We start from the raw sequence: 15,489 nt of genomic DNA on the forward strand, positions 1-15,489 counted from the left end.
GCAAGACCACGCAGAGCAAGAGAGGCTTGAATTCCGGATCCGCGCTTAGAAACCGAACTCAGGTACGGTATTAGGCACGTTATAAAAAAACAATTCAATAAATAAATACAATAACAAATGGCCTACATAAGGTTATAATTGGGATTAGTGTCCCTCATGAGCCAAGCACTCATTCAAAGGGGCATATAGTATAAAATCAAGGAATCCATCTACATGTCAATTGCTGCAACTCTTGGGCTCCACGTATGAAAAGGGAAGCCATCAAGCCTACGCTACCCTAAATGAGACGTGTTTTATAAACATAAATTGGTCACCAGCTTTTGGGTGGGGTACAGGCCCTAAAGTCCTGAAGGCCCTATATAAAAACAAGGTGAAACAGTGGGATTGGCTGGAAAACTACACACACCTGCAAATATCACATAATTTCAAATATGTACAGGACATTGTTTATTGTTATTTTAAGACCAAACACTATCTTTTGAAGTGCCCTAGTCCGGCGGGTCGGAACTTCATGTCGAAATTGCGGACAAACCAGCTGCCACAGCTGGCTTTGCAGGGAGCAGAAGTTGGCCTAAAGGCGGAACATCCAGTCTGTTGTACGTGCCGGTTAGAGGAACATAAGGAAACACCAAGACATATATTGACACTGTGTCCAAGAAGGGGGTCCATGTATATGGCAAAGTTGGGCAAGTTTGTGGGAAGTTATGATGCTATTAAAAGCGATGCATTTTGGTGCTTCTGTTTAAACACAGACTTGGAATCTGTGCACATGGTCTAATATTCAGTTTGGAAAGTGATTTTAGTATGTTTAAAAAAGTAGCATTCGAAACTACAAAGGTATGACTTGGCAACCCCAAAGGCCTTTTACATTTAATAGTGTCTGATACTGTGGGAACTAGTTAAGTGACAGATAATTAAACAGAGATACTAAATGGGAAATGCACAGAGTAAATGAATTGAGGAAAATGTTAACATGTATTTTGATAGATACTTTATGTGAACTTGTATTACTATGAACTGTATCATAAATTTGTCATGAATTTTATGAGTATATGAATTCACAGGGTATGGATTTGAGTCTATTTTAAATGCACCAAAGTAAAATCTGTAAATAGGTAAATTAATTGAAGTTTTAATGATGAGCTCTGAAATGGTGTTGTTGACATATTTTATAAAGGCTCTTTAAGAATCAAAACAAATAAATAAAAATAAAAATTAAAAATAAAAATATATCCTAAGGACACGCTACCAAGCGATGGAGTGGCGACATGCGGATCAGCAACACCGAATCTCCCAGAGCCATCTCAATTCGGGTAGGAGAAGGCAGATAATCAATGTTCTCCTACCATGTGCACGCTTCCATGTGCACCACAATCAATCATACAGTGTGCATGCATCAAAGGATGATCTGCTGTGCATTGCAAATGCCGAGCTCATTCACTAAGTTGTACATAACTGTGTACTTGTTGTGGCGATGAAAAGCTCAGTGATAACAATGATTTTGTAGATGATGAAAATGAACTTTGGGACTCAGAAGAAGACTTGTAAAACCTTACTTTCTCTCTTCAAATATAAATAGCTATTGTAGTTTTTAATAAATAGTATATTTCAACAAGAAAGTTGCACATTATTTCAAACTTTCTAATTTAGTGACCATACATTTGAACGTATGTGAGGAAGTAGCAATCATTTACAAGGCTATATCTCGGAAACGGTAAAAGATATTAAAAATGTCCTGTTATGAACTTTTCTATTCCTTTGATCATGTTTAACAAGAAAAATACTTTGCAATTTTTTCTTAGAACCTCCACCTATTTTTATTTTATTGTATTGTTGTATTTTATTGTATTGTATTATTGTCTAAAGTGCTGGCCTACCTCGAGAGTAGCAGAGTGCTGTACAGAGTGTAGGTAGCCAGCATGTGGACTGGCATCTTTTAACAGTAGCGCAGCACTGTGAGGTCTGTGCATCTTTATGTGTGGCCATTAGTCCTTGGTCAGGTGTTGCTGAAAGAGCCATGTTTTGAGAGATGTGTGAAATTGGAGAATTGTGAGGGCATTCTGAGCTGACACTTGGATTGAGTCCCAGAGGGTGGGTGCATGAAAAGAAAAGGATTGTTTCTGGTTCCTCTCTTGGTGGACAAATTGTGATTCACGCCGGCTGGTCGATTTGCTGTGCGAGGAGCTTGTGCCACCCCAAAAGCAGTAAACAGTTCAAAAACGAAATTAGTATCCATAACAGCAGCCATCTTTGATTAATGACATCACACGGGCCCTATGCCACAAATCCAGACAGAATACCTGGTAGTACATGATTGTATGCTTCATTATCAATGCATTCCCATTAGGCATACCTTCCCTTCATTCAAAATCCCAAAGATTAGGTAATTGCAACAGATGCCCCTCAACTATATAAAGCAGTCACAAACAAACGTAACAAAGAACTGGAAGAGGGAAAGAAAACAGCAAATGGCTCTTTTCCTGCTATGCACCCTATCTCTTGAAAAAGTTACCAACACAGATAAGACTGTTATTATTTTTGTTATTGTACATGATTTGTTAACAGGCCAAAAAGTGTGAAAGATGCTACAGTACACACCCCAGTTCATAGTACTATATTACTAAAACATAAACATGGCCATATAATTCCTTATGAAAACATTGCAGTAAATAGTAATATCTTTCATCCTCAATTAGTCAAAAATGGATACTTAATTCCCAGCACATTTTGAATGTATAAGATAGTAGCAATGATTAACGATTTGGAGCTTTCGTTTAGAATTCTGTTTCGGAAGTGAATGTTCTGCAAATTATCAATATCATGTACAACTTTGCAAAAATATATATCTCTGAGAGGCATTATATTAGAACATTTCACAAATAAATGTGCCAGGGACTCCACCTTTCCGACTTCCCTGCAAAAATGTAAGTCTTTGGAAGATGCAACTAACTGAGACTTCTTATACCCACTAATTCCATGGTCATAAAATATATAACCTGAGCCTCAAAAAATAAGTTCTCCAATAGACATTCAGGAGAGAAATAAAGAGGTAATTGATTGTGTCTTTTTTCTTCATGATGCAAATGGCAGACATCATATATTCATTTTTTCAATTTGGAGGATTAATCCAATCATTGAGCCACAGTTTTTCTTTATATTAAACACATAAAAAATCAGATCCTCTTTAGTTACAGTGATCTAGCCCAATAAGTCAGAACAATATTGAATCCAGCAATTTAAAGTCAAGCAGGAGCCTAAAGTGACCAACAGTGATACATCAGAATAAAAGAGAATTAGGGACAGGAGTCAAATGTTCTGCCTATAAATACAAGAGTCTTCCACTCAACCATTGCCTGTATGGAACCCCGGGCCAGTTCAAATTTAATTACAGCGATAGGAACTCCCTGTGGAAAATTTAAAAAACGTCACCATAACTTTCCCTCTACCCTAGACCAAGGAAACTTAGGATCTTTAAATCGTATTCCATACGTCAAGGCTGGAATAATGTTAGCCTTGTAGAATTTTAGAGTTGGGAGTAGGGTACACTTCCCATACTTATGATTCAATTTGTCAATTTGGGCTACAGAAGCAATAATACGAGTTGTCGTATCTTTAACATTATTAGTGCCATACCATCTTTGCTTCAGAATAAAACCGAGACTTATAATAAGACTATTATTATTATTATTATTATTATTATTATTATTATTATTATTCAATCTGTGATTGATTTTGATCTTATTATTTTATAGACGTGGTTTAGCCTAGAATCACGGTACACACTGAACTAATTGTTGTGTTTTCTCTGTTATGTGTTTATGACTGGGCGCTGAAATAAAGTTTTTTTCATCTCCGGATAAGCAGGCCTCCTCCATCCTGCCCTTTAGGAAGGACCTAAAGACCCTACTTTTCAAAGAACATCTCACTAAACAATCTGATCAACACTACTTCTCCTCCGAGCTCCATCTACCTAGCCCAACCTTTTTGCTACCCCCACAACCTAATTTCAAATTGCTGAGTTCATCCCCTATGTAAAGCGCTCCATTGCTTCCCATATATGTGTGTGTGTAATAAATAGCATCCATACCTATACACACCCACACACATCCATCCATATATCCACACATACATATACACAAACTTTGCAAATGCAAAGACTATGCATTCAAACTTGATTCGCATTATGGAGCAAGTGTACGCATGGAACTCTCCCCATAAAGGGAATGTAGTTACAGTCTGCCATAGTCCTAGGGTTCTGGAAAGGGATGGTGCCCCCTTCTGACCAAATGGACCAGCAGCCATTGGTGGGGGTGAATAACAGCCACATACTGAGACGAGGGAACATAGTGAGGCAGTCTGACTTTTTCCAGTTGAGTTTAGGAGGGGGACCTTATTCCAAGAATAAGTTTCAAGAAATAGGACACAAGTTATTGTGTGTGTGCAAGGAGCTGGGTGGCCAAGGGGCAGTTATGGTATCATAGATGTCCAGTAAAAAATACCATCCCTGTCCCCGGAGCCCCACAGCACCTCAGACGGAGAGCTGATTTTGGCCGTTGGGGAGGGGGGTTCTGCAACAAAGGCATTTTTAAAATCCCTTTGTTGTACAAACATCCTACCCCCACTTTCCAAAATCATCTCGGACCAGCACAAACACACACACACACACACACACTTACACAACATACACACAGCAACACTCACTGTCTCATTCACAAACACAAGGACACATCATGCACTCACTCATAACACAAGCATACATGCATCCATACACATATTTAAATAATAAATAAATGAAAACACACTCACATTGACACAACATGCACACAGCAAGCACTCACTCATTCATACGAGCACCCATCATGCACTTATTTATAACACAGGTATGCACACCTTCATACACATATTTAAATCATAAATAAACATACAAACACACACATTTACACAACATACACAAAGCAGACACTCTCTGTTCCCATACCAACAACACACACATTTACACAACATACACACAGTAAACACTCTCTGTTTCATTCACATGAACATCCATCATGCACTCACTCATAACACAAGCATACACTCATCCATACACATATTTAAATAAATAAATGAACATACAAATGCACACATTTAGACAACATACACACTGCAAGCACCATGTCTCCTTCACACGAGCACCCATCATGCAATCACTCATAACACAGGTATACACGCATCCATACACACATTTAAATAAAAAATAAATGAATATACAAGCACACACACTTACACAACATGCACACAGCAATGGCGCTCTGATGCACACCAGCACTGATCATCATACATTCATTCACCTAACAACACAAGCATGGACGAATCCACACATATTAGTTAAAAAATAAAACAGAACATAAACATACCTTCTGCCGCAGGTCTTTCCTCACAAGCGCTCAGGCCCATGCTAGCATGAACAGGAATCAGGAAGCGTCCTGGTTTCTGCTCATGCGTAGAGGGGCCTGAGTGTGGGTGACGAGATGCCCCACTCCAGCCTGCTCTGTCTGTATTCGTGAGGAGGTGCAGGAGCGCCCGTGCACATACAGACATGCAGTTTCCCAGCTAGCATTTCCAATGAGCCATGTGAGGCTGGGGAAGCAAACATGCCTAGCCTTGCATAGCTCATCGAGCTTGCACGGCTAGGGAACTTTATCTATTAAAGGGAAACAGTGTTTCCCCTTTAACAGTTAAGAGCACTCCCTCAGCTGAAAAAAACAGCTGAGGGGAGTGCTTGTATTTCACTGGGCTGGCTCCTCCATAATGGGTGAGAGGGGGCCAAGACCCGGTGGGTCGATGCCCCCTCGCCCATTATGGATGAGCCGCCCCTATCACCCCCTCAACTAAAGGGAGTTCATATTATTGCTGACATTGGGATATATAATCTGAATCTTATATCAACATGTCAACAGCAAGTACCACATTCACTGGGCTACTTAACCTGAAATGAAACGTATGTCCTGCAACTTAAAAACACCAAAGCAGTCATGCAGCAGGGATATTGATCCACTGACCTGTACCTGTTTTTAGTGGGACTTGAACATCTGACATGTTATGTTGCTGAGCAATCTTATTGGATACATTCGTGGCTGTGGGTCCACATAACTGAAGATAAAGCCACAGCCCATTATTCACAGGTAGACATGTTTCTGGATTCTTCTCAGTGTTCCATGGTCTTTTTATTTCAGGCATCAGCAACCTGTGGCTGGCCAGATTTCTTTAACTACGATTCCATCGATCTCCCACCATTGACTTTACTGGGTAGTACGGATGGCAGTCAAGCACCTGTGCTCAGAGTAACAACTCCCAAACCCCAACCATAACCAGTCAAGCAAAGCCTCTCAGCCGTGCCCCTGGAGCCCTTCATCTTTGAGATATGGAGTGGGACAAAGGAGTGACTCAAACAGAACTATGGCAAAAATGTACTGTGTCAAAATAAAAGAATCACATCATTCTTCTGTACGTACTGCGTTTATTTGTGTCCGCATGCTGTCAGACAACCAGCAATGTGACGCTGCCAGTCACGCTTAAGCACAATAAGATGTGGGTCCACCTGGGAGTTAAATTCAATGTTGTGCCCTCTTTTGAACATATTTGGGCACATTTTGACATCTCTAAGAGAGAAAGATTCTGTCAGCTTTGTGGGGAAAATATTATTGAATGTGTAAAGCATTTACTGCTTGGCTGTTTTTCCACATTATCCGCACTGAGGGGAAAGTATTTGGCGGCTTTGGGCCCAAGTGGGAAAGGTAACACCACTTTGATATGGGATCTGCTGATGAATGGGAATAATGAGGACATTTTAAAGATAATTGTGTTTTAACTGTTTTTTTAAAATATTGATTGAGGGTTATTATTTGTGGATGTAGATATGATGTGGTGATTGGGAAAATGTATTAAAAGTATTTTTTTTTTGTCAAGTGTATAATGCTAATGTTAAATAAAAATAAACAATGATATTTAAGCACCCATTCAGTGCCTCACAGCTAGATAGAGAATCTGGGCTCATTTTTCTATGATCTGCCTGTGCTTTTTAGCACAGAACATAAGGAGTAATGATATATGGCTTTTACGCCTGTACCCCCTTGTAGATGTCCCATTCCTGTAACACACACAGTGTAGCACCGAGCTGCACTACTTAAGGGAACGACACAAATGAATCTCCATTACAGTGCACTACCATCAGGGCTAAACATTACAAGTTACAAGCTATTAGCCAGGCATTAATAGTCACTCGCCCCCTCCCCCCAATTCTTCACATAAACACATCACTCAATTTCTTACTCACCAAGAGTCCTTTATCACTAGTCAATGGCCTCTGAAAGAGGCCTGCTAATATATTTGTTGACTGACGTCATATACTTATAAGAATAAGACCTTATCCAATGGTGTGATTTGTTTCTCATTTCAGGCAGAACTAAGAAACATTTGATAGTTTCCTGGTACTGACAAGAGCGGTGGTCTATCAAACATTTCCTAAAGCAGACTTCCTGACACACATGCTGCAGTCGAAAGCGTTCAATTATTAGCTACACTCGCATCTTGATTGCTAGCAAACGCTATTTGTTTGGCCAGGTGATGCCAGCATTCCCCACTCTGAAGATTATTCCACCAATGTTGATGCCAGACAATTACATTAATTGCCAAGTGCTAACATCCGAAGCCAGGTATTCCACTAAGTCACATCATCTAGCAGGCATGCCAATGAAATATAAGTGGTCTTAAATATTGCACTCATATGCTGAAGTAAGCAAATCCTATTCCAGGTAGTGCCATTAAATTCCAGCTTCTCAGATCATATAGCAGGTATCACCATCAAATGATCAGCGTGTGCTCTGCATTTCCATTAAATGGTGAGTATTTGCTCCATATGCCAACCATTGTTAGCAGATACCCAGACGCTCACACCACACACAGGGTATTGCCAAATGCTAGATGCTCTTATCCTATCCCAGACAGGCAGTACTACTCACCACTCAAAACTAAAACACCAAAGATGCAAAGCTCTTCCTCATGCTTTAGGAGATGCTGTAAACAGGAGATAGGAGCAACATGTATATATGTATGTATTTATTGTTTGCTTGTAAGGAACTTATACAATAAGAATATACTGTTTCAAGGGCAAGGAGGGAGGGAGAGTGGGAAGTACATTACAACAATTACAACACAATATTTAAGAGCATAGGGGGAAGAGGGAGGGGGATGAACCGATTATGCCTTGTGAGTATTCAGAACGTGAGTATTCAGAACATGTGTCTGTCGCAAGAAAACTAAGACAAGAAGACTAAATTCTGGCTTGCCTGAAGTGCTGGCCTGACAGACTAGTGTGCACCGATTTTGTGGGCCAACGCGAATGAGTTTTGTGACTTAGTGCACCTGGCAGACCACATCAGGTGGAATTGATCATAATGCTGGCCCAATGGTATTTAAAAACCTTCAGTCACCACACATTTTTCAGAAAAAAATACACTTACATCCAAGCACTAGTTTGTTGCAATTAATCACAATTTGCAATTTATGTTTACAGGCCTTATTTTTGGTACCTGGTCCTTTTTCTGCCACAGTTCTACCCACAGAGAGACAGGGAAATAAATCTTCTTTACACATGAAAATGCACGAGAAGTCAGTGTGGTGCTGTTTGCAACCCTTGTACTCATTTGGTCAATACTTGTCTCTTTTAGCATACCAATAAAGTGCTTTGTAGATGCATTTAACAGGCATTCCCAGCACGGGACATTTGGCTGAGTTGGACACTGTGCACCCACTGAATCCAGCTTTAACAATTCACACGTGATCCCACAGAAATACTGCACTGGTAGCCACTGTCCTAACGGTTGGGTACTTTTCTTGGAACACGCTCCAGCCCCGCACAGTGTAATACCAAGGTGAAGAGGGAGGGGCCAGGCCCTTAGGGGGGCTGTGTCTTGGGCAGGCGCTTTTTTGGAAGGGCGGGGGGGGGGGGATTTGTATCTGGTGGCCCAGAAGCATGTCCCACTCCCTCCCCTCCTTTTTGTCTGTTCAGCACTGCATGATGACAGCCATGGAGGACACTGGAATCCCGCTCAGCCCTGACAGACACAGAGCGGACAACAACAAAAGATGCATGAGAACATTATTTGAAAAAGTGATTTTCCCAGAAAAAAAGGAAAACACAGATTGACCACAGGAATTCGCAGAGGACTGCATGGACCAGTCCTGGCCTCACATTAAAGCAATGTCAACTTGTCAAGCACAAATTCAATGGTAGGTTGGCAGCTCCCGACACGCGCGCCAGCCTGAGCACATGTTACTGCCTGCCTGCTCCACTTGTCGCCTCCTTATCACGTGGCAGACTTGGCACTGGTTGCCCCTGCCCTTCCCCTCCCCCTTCCCCGGACTGCGCTTGCACTGTCTATAGTGCACTGCGCATCATGTGATTAGAGCACTGGGGGAGGGAGCAGCAGTCACTCAGGAGCAGAGGGCACCTGTGGTTTACTTCCCGGCCCTTGGGCGGTGTCGTGCCCCTCAAATGCGCATGCAGAAAAAAAATATCTGGGGCCAGATTACAGAAACATTGCACCGCTGCAAGTGCAAAATTGCACGGTATTAGCACTAGGGCAAAGTTTGCCCTATTTTTTCAAACAAAGGGACATATTAGAAAACTATTGCACCATAATAAGTGCAGTTTGGCATGGTATAAGGACCAGGGCAAAAATTGCCCTTGGGCAAAAAAGATACATTTTGACTGCATTATTGCAACGGGGCAAAAATTTGCCCTAGTGCTAATACGGAATGGTATTAGCACTAGGGCAAGCTTCGCACAGGTAAAAAAACGCTTTGAAAATGCATCTTTTTTGCACTACGGCAATTTTTGCCCAGGTGCTTATACCATGCCAAATTGCACATGTCATGGTGCAATCGTTTTCTAATGTATCCCTGTGTTTTTTTAAAATAGGGCAACCTTTGCCCTTGTGTTAATACCGTGAATTGTTTGCACTTGAACTGGTGTACAGTTTCTGTAATCTGGACCCTGGCAGGCACTGCAGCGCAGCACTGGCAAAGTCTTCACAGTTGGAATGGAAAATAACCCCTGCCTTTCCCTCGCCTCGCTTCTCATTGTCGGGGGGATAAATGACATTATATCCCCCACTTAAAGTTATGGGGGTATTTGTCCTCTCTGTCCCCCCCCGTTTCCTACGCCCATGCACACATCACTGCATGTCATTGATCACTGGAGCTCTACATATAGTTCAGGTCCACTGGGAGGAACTCACTTCCTTGTCAGCGTTACATGTTTTATGTTTTGTCATACAAGTAAGCTTCTTAACATAAAACTAAATTCCAAGCACACAAACGCAACTACTGCCGAGAATCCACTGCCCCTTCCTCTTGCCTAACATCACTAGTGGGAAGCAGATGTGATGAACCAGCTTGCAATAAAGCTGAAGTATTCAATAAGTATTCTCCTGTCCCAAATTTATTGTTATGTTATTTTGCATTCTTGCACAATACTTGTAGTTTTTCACATTATAAAGGCATGTGTACAAGTACCAGAATACAATGTGAAATGAGCATAACAGCCAGGATTGGCTGATTAATCCATTACTGATATCTGAAAACCTGAGAATTCTGTATACTGCCCTACTAAGAGATATTCTACTCTCAAGATATAAAGACACATCCCAGTGATAAAGTCATCTGCTTGTACTTATTGTTTGAAATAGGTGTGCTGCTTCCTTTTAAGGAGGCACAGACTCAAACACCTTTTCTGGGCTTTGAAATGCATATCTTCCATTGCTGGGGTGATTACCAAGCAGTAATCCTTAATATAAGATGCAACTTGTTAGCAAATAGGACCCTCTCACACATCATCACTAATTGAGGTGTCAATCACAGACTTGTGTATTATTAAACCACTGCTTAACATGAATAAGCTGTGTGAAAAACCCCCTGCAATTGTTGCTAGAATGAGGGTGGGAGAAGGTTTGGAACATCTTGTGACAGCTCTGCCAGGGGCTATGTTAGCATATTTTAGTCAAAGTTATGCAGAGTTTCAGCCTCCAAGGCAGGGATCAGTGCTGCCCTGGCAGGGGAACTATCTCTGGGATAGAAGTTTGTGATTGGCAGCGTAACTGGCCCAGTTTAATGAGTCACTGGTCTCCGAGGGTCATGTAAATACAGTGATTTGATGGATGGTGGGAAAAGAAATTGTGCTGAAAATCCTTCTCAGCAAGCACACATCCTGAAATATTTTCATCTTTACCCTACCATTTTGAAAGTAGACCCCCTGAATTTGTAGTGCATTAACCAGAATATACGTCTGCATGACCCAGCTCCGAATGCGTACCGGTAGCAGCCACTGCTGACAGCTTTGCATGCAGTGTTTTTCCTCTTGCATCACACTATTTTTAGTACAGACGGATACATGGAACATTTGGAATGCACTAATTAGTCTTGCCAACCTTCTCACTGTGCTTCAAGTACTTGATAACAGAGGGAACATGTGGTGGCTCTTCCCCTTTGCGGGCAAGCGTGATTGACATATGGTCTTTCTCCTTTCTTTAATGGCTTGATATGATATGATATGATAAGGCATTTATAACGCGCCTTTAATGGCTTGGCAGGCTGAAAACCCATGATCTGGAGGGTTGCCCAGAGCTATTTGGCTTCTGCCACTATTCAGCCATATCAAAATAGGAAATTGTATGCACTTGATTGAGGAAGATGTTACACTGGTGAGCTAATGGCCTCTCTCTTAATATTCCGACTGGAATTTGAGACGTCTTCTTCGTTCTCCCTTGAAATAGGATTACCTAGGTGTTCCTTTATCCACACAAAATTCCTGTTACCCAACTTATTTTCATAAAATATCACAATCCCGCCCCTTTATATTGCGATTTCCCTTAGTCTACTTACATCTGTTTAATCGACTAGAGGTCCTCCAATCCGTCCACTTCGGGCGTCCGTCCGCGGAGCACCCGTGGCAACTGAGCAGGGATTTCTGCAAAGAGGGACATGCCCACCATCTCTGTTTTGCTTGCAAGTTTATTTCTATCGGCTGTTCTCCACAGGAAACTCCACAATCTTCCAGCTAATGGCAAGGATGCCCGATCGTCCGAAACTCTGAAGTCAAACTAAGGCAAGTTTTAGGGTTTTGTATTACCAACTCTAATTAAACCATGCGCCTGGTATCTACTTGAGTTCTCAAAGTGGTGTCGCAGGTGCGTGAGGCAAAAAAGAGGCAATGACCCCAACCTCTTGGAGTAGCAGTGAAGTAAATGGCCACACACATAAAAGACTGCACCACACTTGATGGTGAATATAAGATCCTTTTATGTTTATGAGATCATGTTCATTGGAACATATTAATTGAAAACAAACAGTGCCCTTTTGGATTACACGTGTTTCAACACATCTGTGTCCTTTTCAAATCAGGGCAAATAAGGTCTAAGTTACGCACATAACAATAGTCAATAAACACTGTGTTAGACAGAAAAAAGATAATAATTTGTGAACCATAAAGGACAAATATCAACGATTGTATTGTTGTGAGATCACAGACATAGAAGAGAGGTGAAAGCGGTGGAGGTTTTAGGGGTTGTGAGAGAAGGGAGAAATATAAACAGAACTTATAATCAGTTTCAAAATTACAACTTGCGAGGTCTTATCACAGTTAAAATACATATAGGTATGCTATGCTATTAAACCATAAAGGCCGAGTAGGGCCTTACCTAAGTTTCACATGTGTTTTCAAATCCGAGGAGCCACTTAGTCACGGGTTGAATCCCCCTGAGACATACATTCGTGACAATCATGGGTCAAAGGGTATTTCTTCATTGCAGTATTCCCTGTCTAATCTAACTGGTTATCACATTTCTGGTAACTCAGTTTAACTTAGAAAGTGGGAGCAGCCTGGTGTGTCCCTTTTTACAACATTGATCATTTCGTGCATGTACAATGCAGAGGTCTGTTTAATCATGCCATTTGTAGAGGGTTTCAATTTTCAGATATATGTTCTTAGTGAATACGGTTTGTGTATGATCACTACATACATATAAACAAAACTGCATGATGCACGTTGGAAACTAGATGATAAGATAACTGTTTCCTGATGCGAATTACGCTTGAGTGTGCTCTCATCCCTGTTGCAAATAGAGAACGACTTTTGTGTTCTACACGTTGTTAATAGAATGTCTAAAAAATCAAATAATGCTAAAACTAAATTAATTAGTAGCGTATCCCTTGGAAAAGTAAGCTCGGATGCGCTCTATTCCCTGTTAAAAGTAAACACTGTGTTATATATTGGAAATAAAGTGATTAAACTATCTGGGTCCTATGTGAGGTTTAGTCACGAGGGTCCACGGTCGACATATGCTGCTCTGATAAGCCAGCTCAGTCGGGCGGTCGTATCTTCAAGGGTTTACCTGCAAAGTGTCCATTCGATCTCTACGCGTTAGCAGGAGTCCCCCGTCACGTTGGTTAGTTTTAGCAAGTGTTGCTATGGCAACGTTTGTCCTACTATAGTTTCTCTGGCTCCCTATCGGGCGGCATGTTTTGGGCTAGGTATACACAACGTGTATAGAATTGAATGGGGAGGACCATGAACTGCTCCAGTTATGTTGTGCTTTGCATTTATGTTTTTAATATTCTATGTGCGGTTTTATGTGAAGGTGACAATTTAGATGGCAAATTTAGCCACAAAAAAAAGAACATTTTAACAACTGATTTCCGTGCTTGGTCGCAATATAAAAACCTGTATGTGGGGAAACACTTAACTATTACCATAATGTCCAGTGAGGCTAATTATGAGTAATACATTCTTCATAAAAGTAAAACTAAATAGAGGGCTGTACTGCGAATATCAAAAAATGCCCTATCTTGGCAGGCACATCCATATTCCCATACTCAATGCGGGACTCAGCATTGGTTGTTCAAGCCGGCTTACAGATGGTCGCTCTGGCTAAAGGCCTAAAATGATATGTATTTGTTTTCAAAGGAGCAGAAATTATTTTGAAGCTTATTTTATAGTCCCAGGAGCCCCAAGCATGTGCTTGCTCTCAAAGTAAGGTTTCCGTAGTTTGATTATATATAAACGCATCACACCTGGGGTGTTTTGATGCACATTTGTGGAAACGAAATTAACCAAATCTGTCTCTGAAGCATATATAAGTACATCATTGGCGGTAAATATTTTTACCTAACTTAGTGTATGTTGACATGGTTTGTGTATTTTTGTACAGTATGGACATTCCTTTACAATAACAGTTTAACATGCATCATTCAATTTAAGGTTCACAAAAAATGTACCATCTCATTGTCCTTATTTAGGCCGAACTCGGTTGTACGAAATTTACAAATCAGTCGCGCTTCTGCTTGGCGCAGAAGAACTTCTCTGTTTCCTCCTCTGTCACTTAAAGTTACTTGTTTCAATCCAATAAACCTGAGATTTTTCTTCTCCTCCAATTGGCGATTTGTTTGCCAATGCTGTGCTAGTGGCATGAAACAGGTGCAAGTAGATAGGACATGAATCTGCCCTACCGCCCAATTAGCTGAACATCTCTCATCACCCATGTCTTCTGCCATGAAATCCTTTTTGTACTTGGCCTTGCAGAGTATTCTTGTCCTAGGAATGCAATGGGAGTGAGGGCACTCGCTATTATGTCTGGAACTCCAAATTCAAGCCCTATTTTCAGCCTTGACTCACTTGACAAGAGGCCATGATTCTGTTCATTCTGAAAGATTTTAAATGTTTTAATGAATTGATACTTGGCATCTTCTGTGTTCTTTCTTGCACCTTAACGTGAGAGGATTTATCCTCCCCACACATGTTCCCCTTCAGCGTAGATAGCTGACCTCGACTTCTCAGTTCTTGACTTCAGACCAGCCAGCCTCCCAAAAACATGCTATTCTACTGCGACAGAGCCTTTTATTTTCTCTTCATAATTCTTTGGCTTACTTATTTCATGATACCAAAGTCCAGTTTCTGTATAATGGTGGCACTTCCTGCAATCTATTTACTACTTGTAGCTAGACTATACAATGACTTAATCTATATAACATTTCAGCGTATGCACATTTATTATACTTCTGATTTCTGCAGTACTTTCTTCTTTTACACCTTTAAGGTTCACTTGATTCTTTACTTCGTCATTTCTCCTCTAGGATTCATTCATTGTGTTCATTCATTATTCAGGACTTTGTGCACACTTTCTCATGACATAATCAGTCAATTTTTTTTGCTCTTTCTCATATTCCTTCAGGAATCTCCTCCTGCAGGCTGTCATCAACTCAAGGTTACAATCGATATGGTTGTCTTAATGATTACCGTCTTCCAAATACTCGCAGCGGTATTGGTACAATAGCTTGTGTTAGACAGGTCACAGTCTCATGTCTCCAATACAGGGGAGGTAGGGGGTAGGATCTCCTTTGGATGTGTACGTCTGCTCCTCTACATTTCCCCCTTTAGTCAAGTCCTCGACCACC

This window comes from Ambystoma mexicanum, chromosome 12 (genome assembly GCF_040938575.1).
Source record: "Ambystoma mexicanum isolate Mex_15411 chromosome 12, UKY_AmexF1_1, whole genome shotgun sequence".
Classification (NCBI taxonomy): Eukaryota; Metazoa; Chordata; class Amphibia; order Caudata; family Ambystomatidae; genus Ambystoma; species Ambystoma mexicanum.